Source organism: Triticum aestivum, chromosome 5B, assembly GCF_018294505.1.
Source record: "Triticum aestivum cultivar Chinese Spring chromosome 5B, IWGSC CS RefSeq v2.1, whole genome shotgun sequence".
Taxonomy (NCBI): domain Eukaryota; kingdom Viridiplantae; phylum Streptophyta; class Magnoliopsida; order Poales; family Poaceae; genus Triticum; species Triticum aestivum.
In genome coordinates this window covers 420,960,619-420,970,588 of record NC_057807.1, presented here as the reverse complement: position 1 = coordinate 420,970,588, position 9,970 = coordinate 420,960,619, and positions in this window count along the sequence as shown.

The window sequence follows — 9,970 nt, the reverse complement described above, 5'->3', positions numbered from 1 at the left end:
ATGCCTTCTGAAGCACAGCTTGAAGAGGAACTTATCATTTCTGCACCAAACCAACCTGAAGACAATGCTCAGACTGAAGACAATCCTCCCAATGATGACAATGATCAGCATGAGCAAGGTCTTCGTCCAGTTCATCCTCGTGTTGCAAATGAAGTACAAATTGAGAAGATAATTGATAGCATCAATGCACCTGGTCCACTTACTCGCTCAAGAGCAACAAAGTTAGCAAATTTCTGTGGGCATTTTTCATTTGTGTCAATATCAGAACCCAAGAAAGTTGTTGAAGCCTTTATGGAATCTAAATGGATTCAAGCCATGCAAGAAGAACTTCAACAGTTCAAGCTGAATAATGTTTGGGAACTTGTCAAGCGCCCTGACCCTCGCAAGCATAACATTATTGGCACTAAATGGATATATCGGAACAAGCAAGATGAGCATGGTCAAGTCGTCAGAAACAAAGCATGTCTTGTGGCTCAAGGATATACTCAAGTTGAAGGAATTGACTTCGATGAAACATTTGCTCCTGTAGCTAGGCTTGAAGCTATTCGCATACTGCTAGCCTATGCTAACCATCACAACATCCTACTATATCAAATGGATGTGAAGAGTGCATTCCTCAATGGCAAGATTGAAGAAGAAGTGTACATTGCTCAACCACCTGGCTTTGAAGATCCAAAACATCCTGATATGGTGTACAAACTAAACAAAGCACTGTATGGCCTCAAACAAGCTCCTCGCGCTTGGTATGATACGATCAAAGACTTCCTGAAGAGCAAAGGCTTCAAACCTGCATCCCTCGATCCCACACTCTTCACGAAGACATATGAAGGTGAACTGTTTGTATGCCAAATATATGTGGATGACATTATCTTCGGCTCCACCAACCAGAAGTATAGTGATGAGTTTGGGTACATGATGCAAGAGCAATATCAGATGTCCATGATGGGTGAGCTGAAGTTCTTCCTTGGTCTTCAAATTTGTCAGTAAAGGAATGGCATCTTCATATCTCAAGAAAAATATCTCAAAGACTGTCTGAAGAAGTTTGGAATGCAAGATTGCAAAGGTTACACGACGCCAATGCCAGCCAAACACCATCTTGGTCCCGATGACAATGGTAAAGAGTTCGATCAAAAGGTATACCGCTCCATGATTGGTTCTTTACTTTACCTATGTGCATCTAGGCCAGATATTATGCTTAGTGTTTGCATGTGTGCTCGATTAAAAGCAGCACCAAAGGAATCGCATCACCTAGCTGTGAAGCAAATTCTTCGATATTTGGCTTACACCCCAACACTCGGATTATGGTATCCAAAGGGCTCAAAATTTGATCTGGTTGGATTCTCGGATGCTGATTATGCTGGTGACAAGGTGGATCGCAAGTCTACATCAGGCACATGTCACTTTCTGGGACGATAACTTGTCTGTTGGTCTTCAAAGAAGCAAAACTGTGTATCACTCTCAACTGTTGAATCTGAATACATTGCTGCTGGATCTTGCTGCGCTCAGCTTCTATGGATGAAGCAAACTCTCAAGGACTATGGCATCAATCTGAAAAAAGTACCTCTCTTCTGCGACAACGAAAGCGCCATCAAGATTGCCAACAATCCAGTTCAGCACTCGAAGACAAAGCACATTGAAATTCGTCATCACTTTCTCAGAGATCATGTCATGAAGAAAGATATTGACATCATTCACGTCAACACTGAAGAGCAACTGGCAGATATCTTCACAAAGCCCTTGGATGAGAAAATGTTTTGCAAGTTATGGTGTGAGCTAAATATCTTGGAATCCTCAAATGTCCTGTGATCAGGCACACATCCTAACACTTATGCATGTTGATGACTTAGATGTGCAACACACGAAGTAAAGTATATCTTCAATCAATGAAGACTTACATTCTGAGTGTGAATACATTAACGTGGAATTTGACTTCGGAGCGCCACGATAATTGTGCGCCGTGTCTGGGTCTAATACTTCCTATACGGTGGGTAACGACACCACCAAATTTCTTGGTTTGAAGTGTTTCACTCATGGCGCTATTTTTGCAATATCTTCGCATTTGATTTGTCTTCAAGATTTCAAATTATCTTCATGATTTACTTCACTATGTTGATTTGATTGCTTTCTCATATATATATACTAGTATTCTGTCCTCTACAACATTCACTTATAGCTATGTCTTCATTGTTGAAATCTTTTGAACTAAGTGAATGTGATCGGACCCTAATCTCTCAATGCTCTCTATCTCAAACTCTATCTGTCCAAATCATATGCATTCTATTGAAATTGTGGAATGTCTTCTCTGCATTCTTGTCAGCAGAAGGTACAGAGACAAACATTAAGTCTGTTTTAAATGATTCATCCTTATTGTTTGAAATCCGGAGAAGCCGGAACAACCATCTGACAAACTTGGCGGGCGTGGGAACGTGGGACAACTCTGAGTATGTTGCATGCTAGCCACGTGTCCCTCGGATGTGAACAGGCATGGGCACCTGCGTAATTGCACTATGCCACACACCTACTTATAAATACGTGTCCCCTGCGGTCAAGAAAACCTTCTTCCACCTCTCCACCTCGTCAAAACCCTAGCGCCACCACTAGCTCTCGACAACACCGGCGATGAAGCGCTTAGCTGTCGCGACTTCTCCGACGTCGTCCTCACGCCGGCCGCGGACATCGTCCTCTCTGCCGCCGCCGTAGGTGTCCTCCGTCGCCAAGTTAGGGCACGATGGATTGAACTGCTCGGTCTCCTATTCATCCCATCTAGCAGTTCTTCGTGTGGTAAATATAACTCTATTTTACCACCCTTTTTGATCCTCAATGATTCATCCTATTTACCAAAATTGGTTTCTGTTTATAAAATGTTAGATCTATTCTATCTGCATCTCATACTGCCTAGTATATTCACTTAAGCTTCATATATAGTTAGATTCCTCACTTGTACTTATTCACGGATTGGTACAAATCTGGAACCAACTCTCAACATATAAGTGAATGTCTTCGCAACATGAGGTCAATGTCTTCAAACTGATTTATCTTCAAAATCTTCTGAGAATGCATATGACCTCTTCCCCTTCCCTCGCATCTCTAATGCTGTCACAGGTACATGTGCGTGGGAGAATCCCTAGGTTCTCATAGTCTACATTTGTTTGCAGAATTCTTACAGCAACACATTAACTCTCCCGAAGCCAGTTCCTGTTTGTCCAGCAAGCGAAAGCCTTTGAAGCCTTTGAACATATTGAAGCCATTCAGTTTGAAGTTCATGGCTGCAGAAAAATCTGTAAGGAAGGGTGGCAGACAGCGTCAAGGGGGAACATCAAAAGATTTGCCTGATGACCTCGCAGACCTTTACAAGATAGATCCTGGTGAGGATTACAATCAGCGCAAGACACGAATCCAATGGATTCGACGATGTTGAGCTGAACAATGGTTCAAGTACAAGTTCGTGACCCAGGAGTACGCTGAGAAGAATGCTATCAAAATTCCATGGGGTGATATTCTCTATCGAGGCCTTCCCCCCAAGAACAGAGCTGAAGCTATTGCACAAGAATTCTATCCTTGTATGGTCCGTGGACCACAGCCTGAAAATGCCGATCCATCATCATTACTCTGGTGTCTTGACGATAATCTCTTCAAGCGCAACTTCCAGCATACAAAGGCATCAGCCAAGGAAAACAAGAAGTCATGGGGATTAAACTTCAACCCTGGTCCCTCTGCTCCCCGTGATGACGGCTCACATGATGCGGAACCCAATGAAATCGGCCCCTTTTCAAACCTTGATGGCCTCATCTCATACATCTTGGTACAAGGTGCCAAAGTGGATCATTCTGAAAATGATGCTGACACTGATGAAGCCCCGGTGAGGGAGTCCTGGATTAGGGGGTGTCCGGATGGCCGGACTATGACCTTTGGCCGGACTCCCAGACTATGAAGATACAAGATTGAAGACTCCGTCTCGTGTCCGGATGGGACTTTCCTTGGCGTGGAAGGCAAGCTTGGCGATACGATATGAAGATCTCCTCCCATTGTAACCGACTCTGTGTAACCCTAGCCCTCTCCGGTGTCTATATAAACCGGAGAGTTTTAGTCTGTAGGACGAACAACAATCATACCATAGGCTAGCTTCTAGGGTTTAGCCTCTCTGATCTTGTGGTAGATCCACTCTTGTACTACCCATATCATCAATATTAATCAAGCAGGAGTAGGGTTTTACCTCCATCGAGAGGGCCCGGACCTGGGTAAAAACATCGTGTCCCTTGTCTCCTGTTACCATCCGCCTAGACGCACAGTTCGGGACCCCCTACCCGAGATCCGCCGGTTTTGACACCGACATTGGTGCTTTCAATGAGAGTTCCTCTGTGTAGTTGCACTTAGGCCCGATAGCTTCTTCGATCATCAACCACGACACGGTCCAGGGTGAGACTTTTCTCCCTGGACAGATCTTCGTATTCGGCGGCTTTGCACTGCGGGCCAACTCGCTTGGCCATCTGGAGCAGATCAAAAGCTATGCCCCTGGCCATCAGGTCAGGTTTGGAAGTTTGAACTACACGGCCGACATCCGCGGGGACTTGATCTTTGACGGATTCGAACCACAGCCGAGCACGCCGCACTATTACGATGGGCATGATATAGCTCTGCCACCGGACAGCGCCCAAAGCGTCGCTCAGGTGCCCGCTCCGACCGTTAGCTCGGAGCTGACTGCGCTAGTCGGGGATGGACGGTTGGACGCCACCCCAGGTGCCGCAATCACTACGGCGATAGAGCCGAATACCAACCTAGTCCTTTGCAAGGCCCGTGACTCCAAGATGCCGGACTCCGAATCTTTCGCACCCCTTCCGATCGAACCCAATTGGGCTCCGATCATGAAGTTCACCGTAGCGGACGTCTTTCAGCACTCGCCCTTTGGCGATATCCTAAACTCACTAAACTCTCTCTCTTTGTCAGGAGAGCCCTGGCCCAACTACGGTCAGCATGGTTGGGATACGGACGACGAAGAAATTCGAGGCCCACCCACCACCCACTTCGTAGCAACTATCGACGATTTAACCGACATGCTTGACTTTGACTCCGAAGACATCGACGGTATGGACGCCGATGAAGGAGATGATCAAGAACCAGCACCTATAGGGAACTGGAAAGCCACTTCGTCATATGACATATACATGGTGGACACCCCCAAAGCAGGGGATGGCGAGGAAAAAACGGAGGATGACCCCTCCAAGAAGCAACCCAAGCGCCAACGTCAGTGGTGCCGCTCTAAGTCCCGCCAAAGCAAAAATGGCGATTCCGGCACCGGAGATAACAACACGCCGGACAGTGCCGAAGATAACCCCCTCCAGCAGGATTCAGTGCAGGAGGACGAAGGAGCCAGCCCTCATGAGAGAGCGGCCGACAGAGAGGTTGAGGACGACAACTATATGCCTCCCTCTGAAGACGAGGCAAGCCTCGATGACGATGAATTCGTCGTGCCAGAGGACCCCGTCGAACAAGAGCGTTTCAAACGCAGGCTTATGGCCACGGCAAGCACCCTCAAGAAAAAACAACAACAGCTTAGAGCTGACCAAGACTTGCTAGCCGACAGATGGACCGAAGTCCTGGCGGCCGAGGAGTATAAACTCGAGCGCCCCTCCAAGAGCTACCCAAAGCGCAGGCTGCTACCTCAACTTGAGGAGGAAGCAACTAAACCTACATCACCAGCGTACGATGCGCCCGATCGGCCACCCCGTGGCCGCGACAGAGAGGCCTTCGGGCCCTCGACCCAAGCCGCACCCCGGCACCGCTCAAAACATACCAGAGTACGGGGAGACGCAACTGACCTCCGAGACATATTGGAGAACAAGGCAAGGCAAGCAAGATCGATCTACGGATCGCATGGGCGCCCCGCTTCACGTGACGCTAGCCGTCATGCCGGACAAGATAAGTACGGCCAGGCCGAATACAACAGACCAAGCTCATCTGAGCTGCGTCGTGATACAGCCCAATACAGGGGCGCCGCACACCCACTATGCTTCACAGACGAAGTAATGGATCATCAAATCCCCGAGGATTTTAAACCTGTGAACATCGAATCATACGATGGCATAGCAGATCCGGTGGTTTGGATCGAGGATTATCTCCTTCATATCCACATGGCCTGTGGTGATGATCTACATGCCATCAAATACCTCCCGCTCAAGCTTAAAGGACCAGCTCGACATTGGCTTAACAGCTTGCCAGCAGAGTCAATTAGTTGCTGGGAGGACCTGGAATCCGCATTCCTTGACAACTTCCAGGGCACTTATGTGCGACCACCAGACGCCGATGACCTAAGCGACATAATCCAGCAGCCAGAGGAATCAGCCAGGCAATTCTGGACATGGTTCCTAACTAAGAAAAATCAAATAGTCGACTGTCCGGACGCCGAGGCCCTTGCTGCCTTCAGGCACAACATCCGAGACGAATGGCTTGCCCGGCACCTAGGACAGGAAAAGCCGAAATCTATGGCAGCCCTCACGACACTCATGACCCTCTTCTGCGTGGGCGAAGACAGCTGGCTGGCTCGTAGCAATAACATAACCAAGAACCCTGGTAATTCGGATACCAAGGACAGCAATGGCCTGTCACGTCGCAACAAACACAAGCACCGCATTAACGGCGACAATACTGAGGATACGGCAGTCAACGCCGGATTCAGAGGCTCTAAACCCGGTCAGCGGAAGAAGCCATTCAAAAGAAACCCTCCGGGCCCATCCAATTTAGACCGGATACTCGACCGCTCATGCCAGATACATGGCACCCCCGAACAACCAGCCAACCACACCAACAGGGATTGTTGGGTGTTCAAGCAGGCAGGCAAGTTAAGTGCCGAAACCAGAGACAAGGGGTTGCATAGCGATGACGAGGAGGAGCCCCGGCCGCCGAACAACAGAGGACAGAAGGGATTCCCCCCGCAAGTGCGGACGGTGAACATGATATACGCAACCCACATCCCCAAAAGGGAGCGGAAGCGTGCTCTCAAGGACGTCTATGTGTTGGAGCCAGTCGCCCCAAAGTTCAACCCATGGTCCTCCTGCCCGATCACTTTTGATCGAAGGGACCACCCCACTAGCATCTGTCATGGCGGATTCGCTGCATTGGTCCTAGACCCAATTATTGATGGATTTCACCTCACCAGAGTCCTAATGGACGGTGGCAGCAGCCTGAACCTGCTTTATCAGGATACAGTGCGAAAAATGGGTATTGATCCTTCAAGGATTAAACCCACAAAGACAACCTTTAAAGGCGTCATACCAGGTGTAGAAGCCAGCTGTACAGGCTCAGTTACACTCGAAGTGGTCTTCGGATCCCCGGATAATTTCTGAAGCGAAGAGCTAATCTTCGACATAGTCCCATTCCGCAGTGGCTATCACGCCTTGCTCGGACGAACTGCATTTGCAAAATTCAATGCGGTGCCGCACTATGCATACCTCAAGCTCAAGATGCCAGGACCTCGCGGAGTCATCATGGTAAATGGAAACACCGAACGCTCTCTCCGAACGGAGGAGCACACGGCAGCCCTGGTGGCGGAAGTACAGAGTAGCCTCTCAAGGCAATCCTCCAACCCAGGTGTCAAACGTTCGGACAACATCAAGCGAGCCCAAAGTAACCTACAACAAATCCGGCTGGCACGTTCCGAGCAAGCATAGCAGTGCGGCCCCAACCCCAGCCCTCGCCATATGGCGATATCGGTACCACGCGTACATAATTACGCCTTAGAGATACCATGGGCATAAGGGGAGGGGCACAACTATGGCACTCCTAGAATGCGGCTCAACCGCACTAAGGGGCTCCCTATTCCGCCGTTTACTTTTTATATACTTTCAGGACCCAACTATTCGGAAGGCCTGTCCGGCAACACACTCGCCGAACATACGATGCAACAGCCAGGGAGAAAACAAGCCGCGTCAAATGTCTAGGTGGTCTCTATAACGAGCTTAATACCTGTTTTACTTAAAATCCCGCAGCTTTCCCCTGGAGGGGGACATGTCAAATAATCCCATCTCTTGCTTATCACACCACTTGTATCATTCTGCTTTCGCAGCAGCCCTTTTTTTAATAAACAATATATAGCTCTTATCTATTATTGTACTGATTTATTTTTCATATATACAAATATGTTCAGTCATGACATTCTGCAACTGTACACTTTGGTACGGCCAATACACCAGGGGCTTAAGCAACCCATAACATGGTGTGAGAAGACCGAACACTCTCATGAGTGCGGCACCCCGAACTTATATCACTATATGCATCGGCTCCGAATCATGTCTTTGGTCAATAGTTGGGTTTGCCCGGCTCCCATGTTTTGGTACCTTACGTTCCGCAATGTTGGCTAAGGTAGTGCTGGGAGAACTACTGTGATTGTGCCCCAGTTGAGCTGGGTTAACACCTCAGTAGAGAAAGCTAAAACTGGCCGTCATGATAGTGCGAGAGACCGGTCGCTGTTTGCAAGGTTTTTCGAGTCCTTAAAGACTTATGCCGCTTAGAGCGAGGAACCGGACTTATCCGGCCTAGGCGTGGATAGCGCCCCGAACTCGGTCTTCCGAATACTAGGGGCTTCACCGAAATTTAAAATTATAGAATTCTATGGCCAAGTGAGAGTGATAAAGCATTATAAGTCCGACGGCCTGGTGCGTTGTGCTGAGAACCTCCCTAGATGGACCCAAGAATGGGAACAAGAGCGCTCAGGTTTATCCCGAACACCCCAGCACTCGTGGCATGGGGGTCAAAGCCGGCGACTTGCATCTCTCAGATTTGATAAACGGCCGCACCGAAGGTAATATTTTAAATTAACAAGCGTTGCTTAACGCATATGAACAAAGTTTTCAGCATACAGGATAAACAGATGCGAGTCTACTCAAAAATTACATCTTTGGAGCATTCGTCTGCTATACGGTGAGCACCCTTCAGGACGCCCTTATAATACATCTCGGGCGTGCGATACTCCTTGCCCGGCGGTGGCGCGTCCGTCAAAAGCTTCTCAGCGTCCAGCTTGCCCCAGTGCACTTTAGCATGGGCAAGGGCCCGACAGGCACCTTCGATACAAACGGAGCGCTTGATGACCTCAATCCATGGACACGCGTCCACCAGCCGCCGCACCAGACCGAAGTAGCTCCCAGGCACGGCTTCTCCAGGCCACAGCCGAGCTATGAGCCCCTTCATGGCATGTTCGGCCACCTTGTGGAGCTTGACCAGTTGCTTCAGCTGATCGCTCAGGGGAACCGGATGTTCGGCCTTAGCATACTGAGACCAGAACACTTTTTCCGTCGAGCTTGTCACGCCCAATATGCGATACTATCCTAAAGAGACTCGAAGGTCCCACCAAGGATAGAACCGCATATTGAAACGCTTTTGCGAGGTGGATATCATTACATCAACATTACATAATAAATGGGGATATATACATAAGGCATACAATGCCACACGAATACAACATCATCTTACATAAGAGCACCATCCGACTACGGATGAAACACAAACAGAAACTCAAACGACATCCACCCTGCTAGCCCAGGCTGCCGACCTGGAGCCTATCCCCTGATCGAAGAAGAAGCAGAAGCCAAAACAAGCAAACACCGCACTCGCGTCATGATCATCGCATAACCTATACCTGCAACTGTTGTTGTAGTAATCTGTGAGCACCATGGGTATCAAGACTAGCAAAGCTTAAAGGGAAAGGAAGGGGTAAAGTGGTGAGCTTGCAGCAGCGGCTAAGCAAGTTTGGTGGCTAACAAACGCAAATAAGAGCGAGAAGAGAAGTAAAGGAACGGTCATCAACTAGTAATGATCAAGAGGTGATCCTGAACTCCTACTTACGTCAAACATAACCCAAAACCGTGTTCACTTCCCGGACTCCACCAAAAAGAGACCATCACGGCTACACACGCGGTTGATGCGTTTTAATTCGTATCTGGTGTCAAGTTATCTACAACCGGACATTAACAAATTCCCA